This window comes from Amblyraja radiata, chromosome 14, assembly GCF_010909765.2.
Source record: "Amblyraja radiata isolate CabotCenter1 chromosome 14, sAmbRad1.1.pri, whole genome shotgun sequence".
Lineage (NCBI taxonomy): Eukaryota > Metazoa > Chordata > Chondrichthyes > Rajiformes > Rajidae > Amblyraja > Amblyraja radiata.
The window spans coordinates 60,420,205-60,442,766 of NC_045969.1; the positions used below are offsets into that span (position 1 = coordinate 60,420,205).

The window sequence follows — 22,562 nt, forward strand, 5'->3', positions numbered from 1 at the left end:
TCATAACTCCAGCTTGTTCAAGGTTTACCATGGGCTAGCGCATATAGGAAGAGATAGGATGCAGAGTCAGATTAATCGCTGTTGGTGATGGAAGGGGATGGGCACAGATTTAGCTGTTTATTGTCAACTGTGCTTTACTTGTGCACAATGTGAGCCAGGGAATGAAAATACGATCGAAAATCAACCCTGCCAAGTAGACCATGTAAACATATACAGATGGACTTCACTGGCCTCAGTTGCAAAATAAAAGGTATTGTTTGGTTCTAATGATCACTTTACCCGCAGAGTAGAGGTATTCCCATGTGGGGATTGTACCACTGGAACTGTGGCACGAATTCTGGCTGAAGAGGTACTACCTATATGGCTGGTGTGCTCTTCAGATAGACTCTGATCAGGGAACACATTTCACAGAGAAGGTAATGAAGGAGGCTTGTGCTTTATTAGGAGTTAAACAGCAATTTCACATTCCTCACCATCCACAGAGTTCTGCAATGATGGATCGAATGAGCAGAACACAAAATAACAGTTTTATTAAAGCCTTGACCGAGATTGGACATGGATGGGTTAAGGTACTCCCAGTCATTCCAATGAAGTTCAGAGCAACCACAGCGAGAGGGATAGGGTTAATACACATGAGCTGATGACAAAGTGAATTATGATTGAACCTACTGAAGATGTAAAAACAACAGAAGCAGAGGTTTGTAACGGAAAGGACACAAAACTGGGTGAGCAACTTATTGCTGTAAAGTTGAACATTGCTGCTGGAAGATCAGAAATATGTGAGAAGATTGATACGGTACAAGTTCGTATAGAGGAGGTGAATTCCTCCCTGAAGGGCAAAATCAAAAGGGTGGAAATGGATATCAGCAACAAGTTAGAACCCATTATTATCACTTCAAAATAACACAGTGATGCCATCAGAGAACTGGAATCTGCAGCTACAGAGATCGTTCAGATAGCTCAAAGACTGAAACATGTTTCTGGGCAATTGGCCAAGATGACTGAAAAATGTCTAGATCTCGAAGGCCATTCTAAACGACAAAATCTAAGGATTGATGGGGTGAAGGAACGAAAAGAAGATGGCAAAGACACTCGTGATTTTGCGGCCCAATTATTTCAAGAGGTACTTAATCTGGATGAGAGACTAAAACTCGACCGGACGCATAGAGCTCAACCAGGACCTGCCGCTCCACCAAGACAGCTTATCTTGAAGCTACACCACACCTCAGTTCTCGAAGACATCATGAAGAAAGTGGCAAACAAAAGAAATCTGATTTTTGAAGGGGACAACATACAAATCCTCAGAGACTATCCAGCCAAAGTCGTTAAGAAAAGAGCACTCTTCACCAAGTCGAGAGTCATCTTCAAAGACATACAAGATCTCAGATATGGCCTAATGTACCCAGCCAAACTCAGGGTCACATGTAAAGGGACTGAATGCTTCTTCACCGATCCTGATGAAGCATTTAAGTTTGTGCAAGATATTGCAAAGGATAAGTAGGATAAGTAACATTTTTGCATAGCTTTGTCACGAAGGTACTTATTTTACGAGGCCACTTAAGTGGACTATGTTTTATTTACCCTGAAGTTATACTGTGTGTTTAAGTCATTCTTTCTGTATTCATTTATAGAGGGGTTATAAAGGGTGTTAGGGTTTACAAAGGGCTTATAATTATTTTATACTGTATGCATTTATACTGGGTTTAAAATTAAAATGTTCTTATAAGATGGCCGATATCATAGAATAAGGGCTGTTAAGTCTGGGCGAAGCTTAGAGATAGAAATGGAATGCATGTGAAAACTTGGGGAGGTGCAGTGAGGCTGAGGGGGAGGGAGGGAGAGAGAGAGATTACTCTCTCCCTGTACAGGTAGGTAGGCGGCGCGGCTCTCGTCAGCAGCGGCCTCTGCAGTCCGTCTGCGTTTTTATTATTTTATGTCTATGTCTTTATGTAGTTTTTGTTATTTTTTTGTTGGGGTATGTGTGTGGGGGGGTGGGGGTGGTGTGGGGGGGAGGGGGTAACTTTTAAATCTCTCCCTGCACGGGAGACCCGAGCTTTTCTTTGTCGGGTCTCCGTTGTCGTTGGGGCTGCAACGAGGAGCGGCCTCCAACATGAAGACCGGGGACTCTGGTGCCGATTACACACCTCACCGTCGCGGAGCTGGCCGAGTCCAGAGCGGGTGGAGCTGTGGTGGACGCTGCTGCGACCCGACCCCCGGAGTTTCGGTGGCTGCAACTGCGGGTTTGGCGGACAGTGACACCGGGAGCCCGCGGGTCCCTGGAGGGAGACCGCTTTTCCGGGCTTCCGCAACGGCGACTTCTCCCGCCCGAGTTGCGGGGTTGAAGAGCTCCTGGAGCGGGGCCTTACAGCACCGCCCCGCGCGGCTTGGAATGGCCGCGGGAGTTTGCGAGCGCACGCCGGGGGCTCTAACAACAAGACCCGGTGTGCGACCTTGCATCACCCGACGTGGCTTAATGGCCACGGGACAATTCGCCATCGCCCGCCGGGGGCTTTGACTTTGACTCTGACATCGGGGGGGGAGAGTGCAGTGGAGAGAGAAGTTTTTTGGCCTTCCATCACAGCAATGTGATGGATGTTTATGTAAATTATGTTGTGTCTTGGGTCTATTTGTTTGTAATGTATGGCTGCAGAAACGGCATTTCGTTTGGACCTCAAGGGGTCCAAATGACAATAAATTGAATTGAAAAAAAAAAAAAACACCGCAGCTGTGTCAACAATCTGAAGTTTTTAACAGCTTATCTAACACACTAACATACTAATAGAAATAAGTCAAGCATTAAGTCCTGTATTTTAATTTAACATTTAACATTTAGCTATGAGAGTTACCAAATTTATGTTATGTTCATATAGTCTGCTCATATTTAGAAGGCGGTTACAAATTGCCCGATAAAAAGACATTTAGGCCTCCTGACAGTTTGCGTGACAGAGCGAGAGGGAATACGGTAGAGAAAGTGGGGGGGTAGGGCTAACGTAATAGAGAATTAGGGGCAGAGGATGGAAGAGTGAGCCGGGGAGAGTTATAGAATCTCATCGAAAGAGAGAATTAGTGAGAATTAGTTAGGAAGTCACGGAAAGTTAGCAGAGTTTAGCAGTGATGGGAGAAGGCGGGAGGTCCATGGATTTGTGCCTGGAAGGTCATGTTTGACTAATCTTCTTGAATTTTTTGAAGAGGTTACTAGGGAAATTGACGAGGGTAAAGCAGTGGATGTTGTCTATATGGACTTTAGTAAGGCCTTTGACAAGGTTCTTCATGGAAGGTTGGTTAAGAAGGTTAAACTGTTGGGTATAAATGCAGGAATAGCAAGATGGATTCAGCAGTGGCTGAATGGGAGAAGCCAGAGGGTAATGGTGGATGGCTGTTTGTCGGGTTGGAGGCAGGTGGCTAGTGGGGTGCCTCAGGGATCTGTGTTGGGTCCTTTGTTGTTTGTCATGTACATCAATGATCTGGATGAAGGGGTGGTAAATTGGATTAGTAAGTATGCAGGTGATACCAAGATAGGGGGTGTTGTGGATAATGAAGAGGATTTCCAAAGTCTACAGAGTGATTTAGGCCATTTGGAAAAATGGGCTGAAAGATGGCAGATGGAGTTTAATGCTGATAAATGTGAGGTGTTACACCTTGGCAGGACAAATCAAAATAGGACGTACATGATAAATGGTAGGGAATTGAAGAATACAGTTGAACAGAGGGATCTGGGAATAACCGTGCATAGTTCCTTGAAGGTGGAATCTCGTATAGATAGGGTGGTAAAGAAAGCTTTTGGTATGCTAGCCTTTATAAATCAGAGCATTGAGTATAGAAGCTGGGATGTAATGTTAAAATTGTACAAGGCATTGGTGAGACCAAATCTGGAGTATGGTGTACAATTTTGGTCGCCCAATTATAGGAAGGATGTCAACAAAATAGAGAGAGTACAGAGGAGATTTACTAGAATGTTGCCTGGGTTTCAACAACTAAGTTACAGAGATAGGTTGAATAAGTTAGGTCTTTATTCTCTGGAGCGCAGAAGGTTAAGGGGGGACTTGATAGAGGTCTTTAAAATGATGAGAGGGATAGACAGAGTTGATGTGATCAAGCTTTTCCCTTTGAGAATAGGGAAGATTCAAACAAGAGGACATGACTTCAGAATTAAGGGACAGAAGTTTAGGGGGAACATGAGGGGGAACTTCTTTACTCAGAGAGCGGTAGCGGTGTGGAATGAGCTTCCAGTAGAAGTGGTGGCGGCAGGTTCGTTGGTATCATTTAAAAATAAATTGGATAGGCATATGGATGAGAAGGGAATGGAGGGTTATGGTATGAGTGCAGGCAGGTGGGACTAAGGGAAAAAAGTTGTTCGGCACGGACTTGTAGGGCCGAGATGGCCTGTTTCCGTGCTGTAATTGTTATATGGTTATATGGGACAGGGCAGAGGTTAATATAGAGAGAGATGGTCGAGTAAGTGTTGATAGGTACTGAATAAGTTGTGGCAAGATGTGGGGAAGTCTAGAGATTGTATTGGAATGTGTGGGGAAGCTGCCGGGGAGCTGAAGGGTGTTTGAGAGGGGAGGAAAGAGAGTGCTCGCTCTGTCTACGCAACTGCTGGTGGTAGTACCAAATTGCTTTAATTCTACCGATTTTGAATCGACTATTTATTTGACATATCAATTTCAGTAAGCTAGTTAATAAGTCCAACATATTAATATAATTACCAAATATTCACCTAGTATTCACTGTATAAAATGATATCTAATCTTTTGGAAATCTGACTCTCCAGATGAATTTATATACTGACCTCCCCTTTTTTCTATTCTGTTCTGTTCAGTCCTTTTTAAAAATTCTGTAAGGAGTGGAGCTAATCGAAATTACCATCTACGGAAGTTTACAAGAATCATTCCATGTTATGCACCAGCAGCATGTCTATATGCTGTGAGTTATAATGTTCTTTTCACTTTTTAGCTTGTCTACTGCATTCTTCATCTATCTTTTTTAAGGCACTTTTCCTGGGAGATACCTGCAGGGGATTGGACTTGGGCTCACCCACCCAGCAACTAAAAGTCTTATTTTAAATACTGTCTTACTCCATTTGAAACAAGGGAAACCATTTAAGCTTTAATGCAAGACGGTCTTTCTAGGAAAACTGGAGGAATCACTTTTTGTAGTTGGAATGTTAGGGCCGTTAATGAGCCAATTAAAAGGGGTAAGGTTTTAGCCCATCTAAAATCTTTTAAAACTGATATAATATTTTTACAGGAGACACATCTTAAAGATGGAGCTCATAATAGGCTGAAGGCTAACTGTATCAAAATTTATACGCATCTAAAACTTCAGTCAAAACTATACAGATTAAAAACTTCCTTGACAATTGCAACCTTCCATCACTCAATGAGGTGGAACAAGAACAATTAGGTGCGGAGATTACAGTAAAAGATATTGAAGAGACTATTAAATCACTGAATAATGGCAAAATGCCAGGCCCAGATGGGTTCAGTAATGAATTCTATAAAAAAAGTCATGAATTAATTTCCTAACCTTTACGAGCCCTTTATATACACGCATTTAAAGAACAGATGTTACCACAAACTTCAGCCGAATCAACTATTACATCGATACCCAAAAAAGATAAAGATCTTGAAGAACCAGGATCATATAGAGCAATAGCTCTTCTAAATATAGATCAGAAAATATTAGCTAAAACTCTGGCAAGAAAACTAAGTATGTACATCAGTAAATTAATATGCCCTGACCAAACTGGTTTATACCTAAGAGACATTCGTTCAATAACTTGAGACATTTGTTTAATATAATGTATTCACACAGAACGATAAACAAAGACTTATCAATTAATTCTTTAGACGCAGAAAAAGCATTTGACCAAGTAGAATGGGAATATCTCTTCACAGTTTTGCAAAAATTCCAACTAGGAAAAAAATGTATTTCATGGATAAAATTGTTATACCTGTATAACAATCCAACTGCCAGAATACTGACTAATCAAACTCTGTCACCTAAATTCCAATTATCCAGTGGCAATAGAGAAGGTTGTGCTCTATCACCAATGTTATTTGCCCTTGCTATAGAACCCTTAGCTGAAAATATAACAGTACATCCAAGCATTCATGGCTATAACACTAAATATACTAATAATAAGATTTTGTTATATGAAGACGATGTACTTTTATATATTAGCAACTCCCAAGTCAGTATCCCAAATATACTAAACCTCATAGAACAATTTGGTTCCTTCTCAGGGTATAGAAAAACTGGAACAAAAGTGAAATTATGCCAATAAAACCTCAAGACCCTTCACATCTCCTAACATTTCCCTTTAGAATTGCCACTGAAAAATTTAAATACCTTCGAGTTTACGTGAATAGAAAATATACCTCTTTATCTCAAGCAAATTTTCCACCATTAATCACCAAATTAAATGCCCTTATTTAATTTTGGAAAATACTTAAGAACTTAAGAATGAGTTAATCAGTAAAGGAACCAATATTGGGAAAAGGAGAATGTAAGCATTGAAGCTAATATGCCAAGGACGGAGATCAGGTAATGGTTAGAATTCTTATGGAAAGGGCTGGTCAGTGGGACTTCATAATGTTAAAGTGGCAGGAGAAACATGTCCCCTAGTAGACAGGAAAGGTATTGCTAAATAGAAACATCAGTTGAAACAGTTTAAACCATAAAGGAAGGAGTTAACTAACACAACTGACAATGGGGTGGTACACAAAATTGCTGGGGAAACTCAGCGGGTGCAGCAGCATCTATGGAGCGAAGGAAATAGGCGACGTTTCGGGCCGAAACCCTTCTTCAGACTGATGGGGGGTGGGGGGTGGGAAAGAAAGAAGGAAAAGGGGAGGAGGAGGAGGAGCCCGGGGGCGGGCGGATGGGAGGGTGGGAGGAGACAGCTAGAGGGTTAAGGAAGGGGAGGAGACAGCATGGGGTGGATTTGTTTTGTTTTTTTTAATTTTTTTAAATAAATTTTATTGAGCCATCAAAAAATGGGTACAGATGCGACTTCCGGTGGTGCCATGGAACAGTTAGAGGCACACCATTTAGCTCCGCTCCGAAAAATGCGTTAAAACGCGTTAAAACACCTGAAAAATAAAAACGGACTGAAGGAAAAACACTTACAGATGCCTGATGTCGCGTAAGTGACGTAATCAGAAATCGACGCGATACCGACTGGATACCGGTATTTTAAATGAAAAGACGGGCTCGCCAAAGAGACCTTCTTACTCCACCTCTGAGAAGATACAGAACTCGAAGGCAGACTCCGCAAGAGGAAAGTGAAGAAACATTTCAGGAATCTGAGGAAGAAAGACTTATCTCTACTATTGAAGTACAAGAACATGACCAAGCTCTAAGATTGACTATGGTAAAGACGTTAGAGAAGTGCTGGCTGAAAAGTTTGGAAACTTAGAAACAAAACTTGATGAACAACTCAATGCTGGGAAAACAGACATTTGTGGAAAAATTGACACTCTACAAGCTCGAATCGAGGAGGTGAATTCCTCTTTGAAAGGAGAAATTAAAAGGGTTGAAGAGGATATCAGTAGCAAGCTGGAACCCTTTCTTCTCAACTAAAAAAACCAAAACGACGCCATCAGAGAACTGGAAGCTGCAACTATGGATATCTCTCAAACAACTCAAAGACTGAAGAAGGAATCCGACCGGGTCTCTGGGCAATTGGCCAAAATGACCGAAAAATGCCTAGATTGCGAAGGTCGTTCTAAACGCCGACATTTAAGGATTGTTGGGGTGAAGGAAGGGAAGGAAGATGGAAAAGATTCTCAGGACTTTGTTGCCAACTTACTCCAACTGGTACTCAATCTGCCTGAGAGACCCAAACTTGACCGGGCACATCGAGCTCAGAGAGCCTGGCCACTAGCTGGAGCTTCGCCAAGACAACTTATTCTGAAACTACACCACCCATCAGTTCTTGAAGATGTCATGAAGAAAGTTGCAAGCGCAAGAAACCTGATGTTTGAAGGAGACAATATAAGAATCTTCAGCGATATCCAGCAGATGTTGTAAGGAAGAGAGCACTTTTCACCAAGTCGTGAATTATCCTCAGAGATATACCTGGCTTAAGATATAGACTAATGCATCCAGCCAAACTAAGGGTCACATACAGAGAATCGGAGCGTTTCTTCACCGACCCAAAAGATGCATTTAAATATGTGCAAGATATAGCAAAGGATATAGCAAAGGACAAGTAGATAAGTAACATTTGGCATAGCTCTGTATGAAAATGCATTGACTTTAACTGATTACTAGCAGGGCTATGCTTTACTTATCCTGCTTATTATTTTGTGTGTTTAATTTAATAATAATAATAATAATAATAAATTTTATTTATGGGCGCCTTTCAAGAGTCTCAAGGACACCTTACAAAAATTTAGCAGGTAGAGGAAAAACATGTAAGGGGAATTAAATAAATAGTAGAGACATGACTAGTACACAAAGTAAAGACAGAATTCAATACAAAACACAATATGAGGCAATTAATGCACAGATGAAAAGGGAGGGGGACGTGGGGCTAAGGATAGGCAGAGGTGAAGAGATGGGTCTTGAGGCGGGACTGGAAGATGGTGAGGGACACGGAATTGCGGATCAGTTGGGGGAGGGAGTTCCAGAGCCTGGGAGCTGCCCTGGAGAAGGCTCTGTCCCCAAAACTGCGGAGGTTGGACTTGTGGATGGAGAGGAGACCGGCTGATGTGGATCTGAGGGATCGTGAGGGTTGGTAGGGGGAGAGGAGGTCAGTGAGATATGGGGGGGCCAGATGGTGGAGGGCTTTGTAGGTGAGGATCAGGATTTTGTAGTTGATCCGGTGGGAGATGGGAAGCCAGTGAAGTTGTTTGAGGACTGGAGTGATGTGATGCCAGGATTTGGTGTGGGTGATGAGTCGGGCGGCTGCGTTCTGGACCAGTTGGAGTCAGTTGATGTAGGTGGAGCTGATGCCAAGGAGAAGTGAGTTGCAGTAGTCCAGTTGGGAGGAGATGAAGGCATGGATGAGTCTTTCAGCAGCGGGAGGTGTGAGAGAGGGTCTGAGTTTGGCGATGTTGCGGAGATGAAAGAAGGAGGTTTTAATGACATGGCGGATGTGAGGCTCAAGGGAGAGGGTGGAATCAAAGATCACGCCAAGGTTGCGGGCCTGGGGAGATGGGGAGACAGTGGTGCCGTCGATGGTGAGAGTGGGGTTATTGATTTTGCTGAGTGTGGCTTTGGAGCCTATGAGGAGGAATTCTGTCTTATCGCTGTTGAGTTTGAAGAAATTATGTTGCATCCAGGTTTTTATAGCTGGCAAACAGGAGTTGATATGGGAGAGGGGGGGGGGGGGTTGTGGGGGGATTTGGTGCCGAGGTAGATCTGGGTGTCGTCAGCGTAACAGTGGAAGTCCAGAATGAAGTGACGGAGTATCTGACCAAGGGGGAGGATGTAGATGATGAAGAGGAGGGGGCCGAGTACGGAGCCTTGGGGAATGCCTTGAGTGACTGTGGCTGTAGCAGAGGTGTGGTTGTGGAGAGAGATGAAGTGGGATCTGTTGGAAAGGTAGGAACGGAGCCAGCTGAGTGCAGAGCCTTCAATACCGAGGTCTTTGAGTCTGGTGAGCAGGATGTTATGGTTCACTGTATCGAAGGCTGCGCTCAGGTCGAGGAGGATGAGGATGTTGAAGGAACCAGTGTCAGCAGAGGTGATGAGGTCATTGAGGACTTTGAGGAGAGCAGTTTCTGTGCTATGGAGGGGGCGAAAGCCAGATTGGAGGGGTTCAAGTAGGTTATACGCAAGGAGGTGGGAATGAAGTTGCGACGCAACGATACGCTCCAGGGTTTTTGAAAGAAAGGGGAGGTTTGGGATTGGGCGGTAGTTAATGAGAGAGGAGGGATCAAGACCAGGTTTCTTTAAGATTGGTTTAACAGCACCAGTTTTGAAAGCGGAGGGGACAATTCCTTGGGACAATTAGGAGTTGAAGAGATTAGTGAGGTAGGGGCAAAGAACGGGGAGGCAGGACTTCAGCAGGGGAGTGGGGAGAGGGTCGAGGGAGCAGGTAGTGGGTTTGGAAGAACTGATGAGTTTGGAGATTTCAATAGGGGTGACCAGCTCAAACTGGGAGAGGAAGCAGTGTGGAGGAGGGGTAAGGAGGTCAGTGGAGATGTTGAAAGGAGGGGCCTTGGTAGGTGGTGGAGTAGATGCTGGGGAGTCGGATACAGGGGATAAAGATTGATAGATGGTGCTGATTTTATCAGCGAAAAAGTGGAGGAATGATTTGCAGAGAACCGGAGTAGAGGTATATCTGATTTCTCTTTCTTTCCTTTTTTCATTTTCATAATTTAGGTTATAAGGTTAAAAATGAAGCTGTACAATAATTGTATAATTTTAGATGCCGAATGTTTTATCTTTGTACAATTGCTTCTAATAAAATTTAAAAAATTTAAATAAAAAGTTATCAGGTACATCCAAGAGTTAATAAAACATTGCATGAACTTAAGAATGAGTTAATCAGTAAAGGAACCAATATTGGGAAAAGGAGAATGTAAGCATTGAAGCTAATATGCCAAGGTACATCCAAGAGTTAATAAAACATCAGATAAAGAGGTATATTTAATACTTAATAGTCATGAGATTTACTAAATCTAGGTAACGGTCAAATAATTTGTTTATACATAAAAGGTGGTTAATAACTATCCGATGAAAAGGGCTAGAATTCCCAGCAGTTGGCTCGAGGCTTGAGGAGGTTGCCCACTGTGGAGAAGAGGGTTCTGTGGTTTAGGCAGGGATCGGTGAATATGGAGGAGAGGTAGGCAGATTTTACTCCTTTATATGCATTTATAAGGGGGTAGAGAGATATAATGTGTTTTAAAAAATCTTTAAAAATGTTCGTATAAAATGGCCAACTTATCTGAGATGGAAATGGAATGTGTGGGAAAAAGAAGAGGATCCATGGGAGACGAGCAGGGAGAGTGATGAATGTCTCGCTGAACAACTCAGCTGTGAAAACAATTTAAACTTAAAATAATGATATAACACACTAACAAACATACGAAGCCATCTATTTTAATTTAATACTTAATAGTCATGAGATTTACTAAATCTAGGTAACGGTCAAAAAATTTGTTTATACATAAAAGGTGGTTAATAACTATCCGATGAAAAGGGCTAGAATTCCCAGCAGTTGGCAGGGCAGAGTGAGAGGGAATATCAGATTCAGATTCAACTTTAATTGTCATTGTCAGTGTACAGTACAGAGACAACGAAATGCAGTTAGCATCTCCCTGGAAGAGCGACATAGAATCTGATTTCAATAAATAAATCTATTTACATGTATACAGACATAGTGTTTTTCCTGTGGGCGGAGTGTCCGGGGGGGAGGGGGGGGGGGGGGGGGGGGTGATTGGCAGTCACCGAGGTACATTGTTGAGTAGAGTGACAGCCGCCGGGAAGAAGCTGTTCCTGGACCTGTAGGTCCGGCAACGGAGAGACCTGTAGCGCCTCCCGGATGGTAGGAAGGTAAACAGTCCATGGTTGGGGTGAGAGCAGTCCTTGGCGATGCTAAGCGCCCTCCGCAGACAACACTTGCTTTGGACAGACTCAATGGAGGAGAGCGAGGAACCGGTGATGCGTTGGGCAGTTTTCACCACCCTCTGCAGTGCTTTCCAGTCGGAGACAGAGCAGTTGCCATACCATACTGTGATACAGTTGGTAAGGATGCTCTCGATGGTGCAGCGGCAGAAGTTCACCAGGATCTGAGGAGACAGGTGGACCTTCTTCAGTCTCCTCAGGAAGAAGAGACGCTGGTGAGCCTTCTTGACCAGAGTTGAGGTATTGTGGGTCCAAGAGAGGTCATCGGAGGTGTTGACCCCCAGGACCCTGAAGCTGGAAACACGTTCCACCTCCGTCCCGTTGATGTGGATGGGGGGGTGCGTGCCGCCCCTAGACTTCCTGAAGTCTACAATGAGCACCTTGGTCTTCTTGGAGTTAAGGGCCAGGATGTTGTCAGCGCACCATGCTGCTAGGAGCTGGACCTCCTCCCTATAGGCCGACTCATCGTTGTTGCTGATGAGGCCAATCACCGTTGTATCATCTGCATACTTGATAATGGTGTTAGTACCATGTACAGGTGTGCAGTCGTAGGTGAAGAGGGCGTAGAGGAGGGGGCTCAGCACACAGCCCTGTGGAACGCCGGTGTTCAGGGTGAGGGTTGAAGAGGTGTGCTTGTCTAACCTAACAGACTGGGGTCTGTTGGTTAGAAAGTCCAGTATCCAATTGCAGGTTGCAGAGGGAGGGGTCGATGCCCAGGTCACCGAGTTTGGTGATCAGTTTAGAGGGTATAATGGTGTTGAATGCTGAGCTGCAATCGATGAACAGCATTCTAACGTAAGTGTCTCTGTTGTCGAGGTGGGAGAGGGCGGAGTGAAGTGCCGTTGAGATGGCATCCTCCGTACTCCTGTTCTTGCGGTAGGCAAACTGATAGGGATCCAATGTGGGTGATAGGCAGCCTTTGAGGTGTGCCAGGACCAGCCTCTCGAAGCACTTGGTGATGATGGGGGTAAGTGCAACTGGGCGGAAGTCGTTGAGGCTTGCCGCAGTGGAGTGTTTTGGCACCGGCACGATGGAGGTGGTTTTAGATGTTAGAGAGGTGGTCGAGGAGGGGTAAGGTAATTAAGATTTAGGGGGGTAGGGGGTAGAGGAAGGAAGACTGAGAAGGGGAGAATTACATAAAGTTATTGGAAGGGGGATTTAGTGTGGATTAGTAAGGCAACCTGGGAAATTTAGGATAGTCAAGTAGAGAAGAGAGTAAGTCAGATGACCAGGCAGAGGGTAGGGGTTAATAGAGAAAGAGGGGTTAAGTAAGTGAAGATAGGCATTGGGCAAGTTGTAGTAAGATGCGAGGATGTTTAGAAACAGTATTAGAATGATTGGGGTAGTTGTGGGACATAAGCTTAAACATAAAGCCACTATAGCAGATAAGGAGGGTAGGTATATCATAGATCTGGGGAGATATATTCTACCCCACTTACTATGGTGAATATCTACACTCCCAACCTTGACAACCCACTATTTTTTAATAAAATAATTATTATAATCTCAGATTCCACCCAGCAAAATCTGATAATTGGAGGAGACTTCAATTGTGTTCTGGATCAATATCTGGATAAATCCTCACAACAAAGGAGATATAATACAAAATCAAAATCTAGCGAACTCCTAAACACGTATATAAAAATACAAATATAACCTACATATGGAGGATTGCGAATCCATCTGGAAGAGAATATTCCTTCTATTCAGCCGTGCACAAAACATATACATGTATTGATTACTTTCTGGTGGACACAAAACTAATACCTTTTACAACAAATCCCAAATATCATAATAATATTATTTCCGATCATTCTCCTCCAACATTCTCCCTAAAACTAGAAGGAATGTACAATAAAAAACGTTCTGGAGATTTAATCCTCAAATATTAACTGATCCAGCTTGCTGTGAATATCTGAAGCAACAAATGGAATTGTTTTATGGGACAAATGACACACCAGGTATTTCGGCTTCGTTATTATGGGAATTTTTTAAGGCCTTTTTTTGTAGGTTCTATTATCTCATATCAAGCATATCAAAATAAAAATAATAGGATGGAACAACTGGAATTAGAAGAACAGATCAGGCAGCTGGATTCAGAAAATGCTATAGATCCTTCTTTGGATAAACACAATAAGATAGCAGTATTAAAATTCAAGTTAAATCAAATTCTCTCTGCAAGAGTTATCAGGCTATTTCAAATTACTAAACAGAAAAACTTTGAATTCGGCGACAAACCGCATAAACTTCTAGCACGCCAGTTGAGAAAAATGGAAAAAGATCAAAGATCAAAGAAAAAAAGAAATAGATCAGAAAAAGGAGAGTTGTTTACACTCCCTAAAGATATCAACAAAAGATTTTTACAATTCTATCAACATTTATACACATCTAAAACTTCAGTAGAAATGATAAAAATTAAAAACTTCCTCGACAATTGCAATCTTCCGTCACTTAACGCAGCGAAACGTGAAGAAGTAGGAGCGCAGATCACAATAAAATAAATTGAAGAGACTATTAAATCACTGAATAATGGTAAAACGCCAGGCCCAGACGGGTTTAGTAATGAATTTTATAAAAAATGTTATGATTTAATCTCCCCTCGTTTACAAGCCCTTTATATACACGCATTTAAAGAACATACACTAACACAAACTTTAGCTGAATCAACTATTACACTGATACCCAAAAAAGATAAAGATCTCGAAGAGCCGGGATCATATAGCTCTGCTAAATACAGATCAGAAAATATTAGCTAAAACCCTGGCAAGAAGACTAAGCAAATACGTTAGTAAATTAATACATTTTGATCAAACTGGGTTTATACCCAAGAGACACGCGTTCAACAACTTGAGACGCCTGTTTAATATAATGCACTCACATGGAACAATAAAAGAAGACATGAATTATTTCATTAGATGCAGAAAAAGCATTTGACCAAGTAGAATGGAAATATCTTTTTACAGTATTGCAAAAATGTCAATTAGGAGAAAACCTAATTTCATAGATAAAGTTGTTATATGACAAGTCGATTGCCAGAATACTGACTAATCAAACACTCTGACCTAAATTTCAGTTATCTAGGGGCAATAGACAGGGGTGTGCATTATCACGTCTGTTATTTGCGCTTGCGATTGAACCTTTAGCTGAAAACATAAGAGTACATCCGAATATTCATGGCTATAATACTAAATATTCTAATAATAAAATATCGTTGTATGCAGATGTCATACTACTATATATTACCAATTCCCAAGTTAGTGTTCCAAACATACTAAATCTTATAGAGGAAATCGTATAGAGGAGGAACAGGTGTATAGCCACTTTTTTCTTTTTTTCTCTTTTTCTTTTCTTATATCTTTATTCAATCTTTGACCACACTACTTTGGTAGTCTAGGGGTCCTATCTTGTCATTTTTCACTTTTTCCCTCTCTTGTTCATTCTCTTTTCTTTCCCCTCATTTCCAGGTTAAAAAGTCAAAATTGAAGCTGTACAAAAACTGTATAATTTTACATGCCGAATATTTTATTCTTGTACATTGCCATATAATATAATATAATATATTATATGGCAATTGTACAAGAATAAAATATTCGGCATGTAAAATTATACAGTTTTAATTGCTTTTAATAAAAATAAAAAAAATAAAAAAAATAAAAACAAAATGGGTACAGATTATGTTGCCATATCCAATCTCATTTTTTCCAAATGTACATATCAAAACAGAACATTTGAGTATTATACAAACAATATGGACGGGCATGTTTATAAAAAACAGCATTAAAAATAAATAAATAAACAAACAGGCAGATAGATAAATAAATAAATAGGTGAGAAAAAAGTGAATAATAAAAATAAAAGTAAATAAATACATAAGTAAAGCACAGAAGGCGACGACAGTACATAGGGAGCAGTTCAGTGTAATAATTATTTGTGAAGACTCTGGTTTCTAAAGCTTCTAAAGCTTGTTTCTATAGTCTTAGAAACATAGAAACATATCCCTTACTCATAATTTCATTAAAATGGATAGTTTAGAGTGTAGATAGGTTTGTGTTGTGTGTCAATATTCTTCTGTACAAGAAATGACATAAATGGTTGCCAGATTTTATTAAATTGGTTGACTCTATCTTTTAGAACATATCTTAATCTTTCTAAATGTAATGTACTGGTCAAGTCATGAAGCCACATTCTGAATTGGGAGCTGTTGTTATTTTCCATGACATGAGCAGTAGTTTCTTTGCCGTAATGAGACAGTAGGAGAGGAATTGTCGTTGAGCAGTTGTGAGTTGTCTTGATGTTTCAGATACCGCAAAGATGATTAATAGGGATTTTGGGTTTAATGGGATGTTAAGAATGTCTGAGATATTCTTAAATATATCAGACCAGAGAGAGGTGAGTTTAGTGCACGAAACAAAGTTAGGAATAAAAGTAGCATCTGAGGAGTGACATTTATCACAAGCAGGAGGAACATTTGGATATATACTGTGTATTTTTGCCTTGGAGTAGTGAAGTATGTATAATGTTGAACTGTATGAGGCAGTGTCTAGCATTGTTTGAGCACCTATGTATAAGCTTGAGGCTTTCCTCCCATATTTCATCTGGTATTTGTACATTTATGTCTTTTTCCCAATTGATCTTATACTTGCTAGAGGATGGAGAGGTTATTGATAGAAGGACATCATACATATAGGAGATGAATTTGTCTTTATATGGTGATGTTTTAAGCCAGTCATCTATTTGAGACTGCCTCTCAACTTCAAATCCCACCAGATGCTTTCGTATATAATCCCTGATTTGCAAGGATCTGAACAAGTTACTATTTGGGAGTTCAAATTTATTTTGTAGCTGTGTAAAGGTGGCAAACGCACCATTGATACGTAAGTCTCTGACACTGTGGATTCCTAATTCACTTCATGTGGAGAAAGTCTTATCTAAAATAGGTGGCTTGAATGTGGGGTTGTTTGCGAGAGATATAGGTTTAAGTTCAAAATGGGTTCTGATTTACTTCCATATACGTATCAAATTGTGTATAACAGGATTAAATCCATAATATGATTTATCAATTGAAGTAGGAGTTAGGAGGATGGTACCTATTGGGTATGGATGACAATCTTGTTTTATTTTTAGTCAATTCAGAGGGATGTTTGAGGTGTCAAGCCGGAAAGCAAAGGACTTGATGGCAGAGGCCCAGTAATATAATCTGAAATTTGGAAGAGCAAGCCCGCCCTTAGATTGTGATTTGTAGAGCTGATTTTTGTTGAACCTATGAGTTTTGTAATCCCACAAGAAAGGTATTATCTGTCTGCGTTCGTTTTGAATCTGTGGGTTTGTTGATTGGGAGCTTCTGGACATCTGAATTTCCCTGAGGGGATCAATAAAGTATTTATTATTATTATTATTATTATTATTATTATTATTATTATTATTATTATTATTATTATCGAATCTAATCTCTTAAAAAATGTATTTGTAAGAGAAATAGGAATGTTCTGAGCTAGATATAGTAGCTGGGGTAAGAAGATCATTTTAATGATCTTCCGAGTAAGGAGATTGGAAGAGTTTTCCAGAATTGGATTTTGCTTTTTAGGTTTTCTAACAAGGGAAGGAAATTGGCCTGTAGAAGGGAAGAGTAACGCTTTGTAACTTCAATCCCTAGATAGGTAAATTTATCTGTTGTAACTCTGAAAGGAAAATTCTCCAATGTATCTGAGGGGATGGTATGAACTGGCAACAGTATACTTTTATTGCAGTTAATAGTGTAGCCTGAACATGTACCAAACAGGTAATTTTTTTCCAGTATCATTGGAATAGTAGTTTGAGGTTCCATTATGTACAGGAAGATATCATTCGCGTACAAAGATATTTTATCTGTAGTCTCTTTCGTGTCGTAACCATGAATACAGGGATCTAATCGAATAGTCTGAGCAAGAGGTTCTATAGCAAGGGCAAATATTAATGCTGATGGGGGCAGCCCTGTCTTGTTCCCCTGAACAAATTAAAGGGAGATGAGAGCGTTTGGTTTGTGAGAGTTTGTGCTGTCGGATTTTTATACAGAAGCTTAATCCATTCCAAAAAGTTGTATCCAAAGTTAAATCTCTTGAGGAACTCGAATATGTATGGCCATTCAATCTGGTCAAATGCTTTTTCCACGTCAAGCGTGAGTATAGCCTTCCTTCTCTTTTTGTCTACATGATCTTAAACAGATGTCTCAAGTTAAAAGTGGATTGTCTATTAGGTATGAACCCAATTTGATCTTTGTGTATTAATTTAATTATTAATGGGCTTAATCTGTTGGCTAAGATTTTAGCAAATAGCTTGCCATCTATATTTAGCAGTGAGATTGGACGGTATGAACTTACTTCTTGGGCATCTTTTCCTTTCTTATGAATCACTGTAATTGTTGCTTCAGTTAGTGTCGGTGGTAGGATGCAGTCCGATTGTGCTTGTCTATCCATTCTATATATATATAGGTCAGAGTATCATTAAATTTCTTGTATAATTCACTTGGAAGCCCATCTGGGCCTGGTGCTTTACCTGTTTTAAGAGACAAAGTGGCTTTTTGAATCTCTATAACAGGGAGATCAAAGTTAAGACCATTGCATTCTTCTTCACTCAATTTAGGGAGATTGCATTTATTAAGAAAGTCATTCATGACAGGGCAATTTGCGGTGCATCTGGGCTTATATAGGCTGGAATAAAACTCTAAGAATCCATCTTATGCCTTTGGATTTTGTTAGCATTGTTCCATTGTTACTGTTGATTTTATGTATTGTTCGGTCAGTCTCCATTTTTCTTAGCTGTCGTACCAATAATTTGTGCGGTCTCTCCGAATTCAAAGTATTTTTGTTTGGTGTATAAAAATGCCTTGCTTATTTGTGCAGAGAGTAATTGATTATATTGATATCTCAAATTTGTTATTTTCCCATGTAAATCAGGGGAGGGAGAGAGTGTGTTATCCCTGTCCAGTTGTTGCATCTGTTTTTCTAATTCTTCTATTTTTATTTTAATGTTTTGTTTCCTTGAAATTTCGAATGAGATTACACATCCCCTCAAATAGGCTTTAAAGGCCTCCCACAATGTGGCAGGGGTGGTTTCTGGGATATCATTTGTTTCAAAATAAATATTAATTTGGGTACAGTTTTGGTCTCCTAATTTGAGCAAGGACATCCTTGTGATTGAGGCAGTGCAGTGTCGGTTCACAAGATTGATCGCTGGAATGGCGGGACTGTCATATGAGGAAAGATTGAAAAGACTAGGCTTGTATTCACTGGAGTTTAGAAGGATGAGGGGGGATCTTATAGAAACATAAAATTATAAAAGGACTAGACAATCGTCATCGCCATCTGCCATTTAGACACCATCGTCAAAAAGATGGCGCCTAGCTGCGGCGACATTTTGCGAACAGCACGAAGAATAGCACAAAGAAAAACAGTAAAATACAGCATTTATGAACTTACCTGCATCAGGAAATCCACTGGAATCAACACCGTAAGTAGCGAGCTGCTAATGCATTTAGTGCGCCGGTAAGGGAATCCACGAGGTTAGCCCCGATCAGGGAACCCCCGGTCAGAGGGAATTCCATAACCTCGCGGAGGAGTGCAGGCACAACAAGAACCTTACCTGCAAACACCGGGGAGGCCATCATGGAGTCCTGGAATCTAAGCCGTCGGGCAGGATCTCCCATCAGCAACGGAGCTGGAGGTGCCGATTGTAAAGCGGCCTTTTCACGGGGCGACTTGACGCAAGAGTTAACCAGAGTTTAACATCGTGGGAACCTCGTGCGATAACAGTACGGCATTCGTGGACCACCGTGGACCACCGTAGCGCTAACGGCAGGTAATCGTGTATCTTGGTCACTCGGGAGAAAATTCAAGAAAGTTTGAATTTCTCCAAGAGTGACTTGTACACTTGTGGTTGAGCATTGCAACATTATATGGACGTAGTGGCCAGTGCGATATCCGTAATAACTCTTGCGGGTACCGTGGGAACTCCTGCGAACGGTGAACCCGGAAGCTAGACAGAGGGGACAGAAGGTGAGTAAAAATTGTCTTCTGTGGGATTGAATTTAAAAAATAAATAAAAATAAAGATTTGCATCCGCATATGGACATCAACTTATTCATGAGTTATGTTAATGAGATTCAAGAAAATAACTATAATCTTTAAAAGGGACTTTAAAAGGGACTTTACTGAAAGGTTACGCATTTTTATGGTCCGTGAGAAATTTTTCACATGTACTTCTTTGAGAGATACAGGTCGGAGTCCTCGCCGACTAGCGATCGATGCCTTTCCGAAGCAGGGTCCGGAACGCTACCAATCAATGTTGTACAGAGACCCGTGTAAGGAGTGAACTGCACATGCTGGTTTAAACCGAAGACAGACACAAAAAGCTGGAGTAACTCAGCGAGTCAAGCAGCATCTCTGGAGAAAAATAGCTGATGTTTCGGGACGAGACACATCTTCAGACTCAATTCCGATTAGGCTGTCTGAAGAAGGGTTCCGATTCGAATCGCCACCTATTCTTTTTCTCCAGAGATGCTGCCTGACCCGCTGACTTACTCCAGCTTTTTATGTTTTTCTTCCCAGATCTGACTTACCTGCTGAGTTACACCAACATTTTGTGTCCTTCTGTGCGTATTAACCAGCATTAACCAGCATCTGCAGTTCCTTTAGACATTACCTAACTTCAGATTTTAGAGATATAGCGCGTGGGAACTCCTGCGAACGGTAAACCCGGAAGCTGGACAGAGGGGACAGAAGGTGAGTAAAAAAGGTGTTCTCAATATCGACAAGGGAACATGTGTCCTTCGAGGACGTCCCACCTAATTGTCATTGTTGGATAATCTTTTTAACAGGAACACTTGCAGAATGCTCCCAGAAAATCTCAAAGAAAGGGGGTAAAGCGTGTCAGAGATGTTTTTGCCATGTTGCTCTATTCAGTTTCTATATTGTTTCAGTTTCTATATCTATATTGTTGCTCTATTCAGTTTCCCAGGGGGTCGGGACAGGACTGGAGTTGGGAGGGAAAGGTGGGGGAGTCGAGGGGGAGACAGATGGGGGTGTCTTCATTTACTGGCGGCGGGTGTCTGTCACTGAAACAGGCAGGTGAGATTTCACATCCACCTTGTGTGTGCCTCTCTCTCTCTCTCTCCCTCCCTCTTACACAGGCTGAGAGACTCTGCCTCTGTGAGTGTACGTCTCTTTCTCCCCCTCTCCCACACACAGTAAGACCGAGGTACTGTGCTCAGTCCATCTGTGTCTCCCACATACACAGTAAAACATGTCTCCAAATGAGCCAATTCAACCAAGGGAGGATATTTATAGTGTGTGAAAAAAAAAGTTACATCATTTGTGTCACGTGTAGTTCACGATGTTCATTCAAGATTTAACGCGAAAGCTCGGGAGACGGACAAGTCACTCGCACAAATAACAGAAATGCCGAGTACCGTGGGAACTCTTTATCTACCCCCCGTTATATCGTGCGAGACTCGTGCTGGACCACGACCACTTCACTCTGGTGACATCTTGCGTCAACTCGCCCCGTGAAAAAGCCCCATTAGGGAATTCCCGCTCAGGGGATTCCCCGACCTCGCGGAGACCCGTAAGTACTGTACCTGTAAACAGCAAGGAGGGCTCCATAGAGTACGGAAACGTGGCTGTCAGGCAGGACTACAGGTCAGACTGAAGCACAGGGGACTTCAGCCCCCTCTCCCTACTATCCTACTGGCCAATATACAGTCACTAGAAAACAAAGTGGAGGTCTTCAGGGCAAGGCTGCTTTACCAAAGGGAGCTGAAGGGAATGCTCTGTGTTCTGTTTCACAGAGACATGCTCACCCCCAGCTCCCCAGACTCAGCGGTCCTGCCTGAAGGTTTCTCCATCCACTGTATGGACCGTACGCAGGCAACAGGGAAAGGGAGAGGAGGGGGCGTCTGCCTCATGGTCAACTCTGCGTGGTGCTCAGATGTGGCCATTCTGTCCAACTCATGTTCTCCACCATGTGCAGACGTGGCGCCGACGGACGGGGGGGGCCGAAGCAAAGAGGTCGAAGCCAAAGAGGCCGAAACGCCAATAAATCGAAAGATTACGAAGACGAAACGCCAACTAACCGAAAGGATGGGACGCCTAAATACAAACTAACCAAAAAGCTGCGTCGCCTAAAAGCCAACGAACCGAAAAGCTGCGTCGCCTAAAAGCAAACTTACCGAATGGCCGCTCTGTCGAAATGCCACCTACCCGAAAGGCGGCGTCGCCTACACGGCAACGGACCGACTGCCGCTCAACAGAAAAGTCCAATAACGCACATGATGTTGCAGGGGGGCGGGACTTGTCAGCGATTAGTCCAGACCCCAGCGTCCATCACATCACTGTGAAGGCATAAACATTGTCCCGAAGCTCCGCTCCACCCGACCCACAGCCCGCGGAGGGTGGCCGTGGGAGACTGGGGGCTGTCCCGAGGGATGCGCACCTTTGGCCGCTTTCAACTTGATGCTTGGGTTCAGATTGCCCAGTCACCTATGGCTTGTGTGGAAAAATGAACCCCACAGCTCCCGTCTCCCCCTTCTCTCTCCCCTCTCTCTTTCCCCCTCTATCTCTCCCTTTCCTCTCTCCCTTCTCTCTCCTCCTCTCTCTCCCGCCTCCTCTCCCTCCCCTCTTCTCTCTCTCCTCCTCTCTCCTCTCTCTTCTCTCTCTCCTCCTCTCTCTTCCCCTCCTCTCTCTTCCATTCCTCTCTCCCCCCCTTCTCTCCCCTTCTCTCTCTCCCCCCCTTCTCCTTTCTCTCTCTCCCCTTCTCTACCCCTTGCCTCCTGCCTCCTGCTGTACTCACTCTATACTCATGACTGCGTAGCCTGTCATAGTGCGAACTGCATCATCAAGTTCGCTGACGACACCACTGTTTGGGACGTATCATTGATGGGGACGAGTCAGAGTATAGAAGTGAGATCGACTGACAAAATGGTGCCAGCACAATAACCTGGCCCTGAA

At 42.3% G+C, this 22,562-nt stretch overlaps 1 long non-coding RNA gene across 1 annotated transcript; it reads left to right on the forward strand.

Moving 5' to 3' along the window:
• Window positions 1–665: 665 nt before the first annotated feature.
• On the forward strand, window positions 666–19,214 carry LOC116980931. Its single transcript, XR_004414110.1, has 3 exons — window positions 666–676; window positions 4,503–4,512; window positions 19,097–19,214. It is a non-coding gene; the product is annotated as an uncharacterized LOC116980931 (long non-coding RNA).
• Window positions 19,215–22,562: the final 3,348 nt, after the last annotated feature.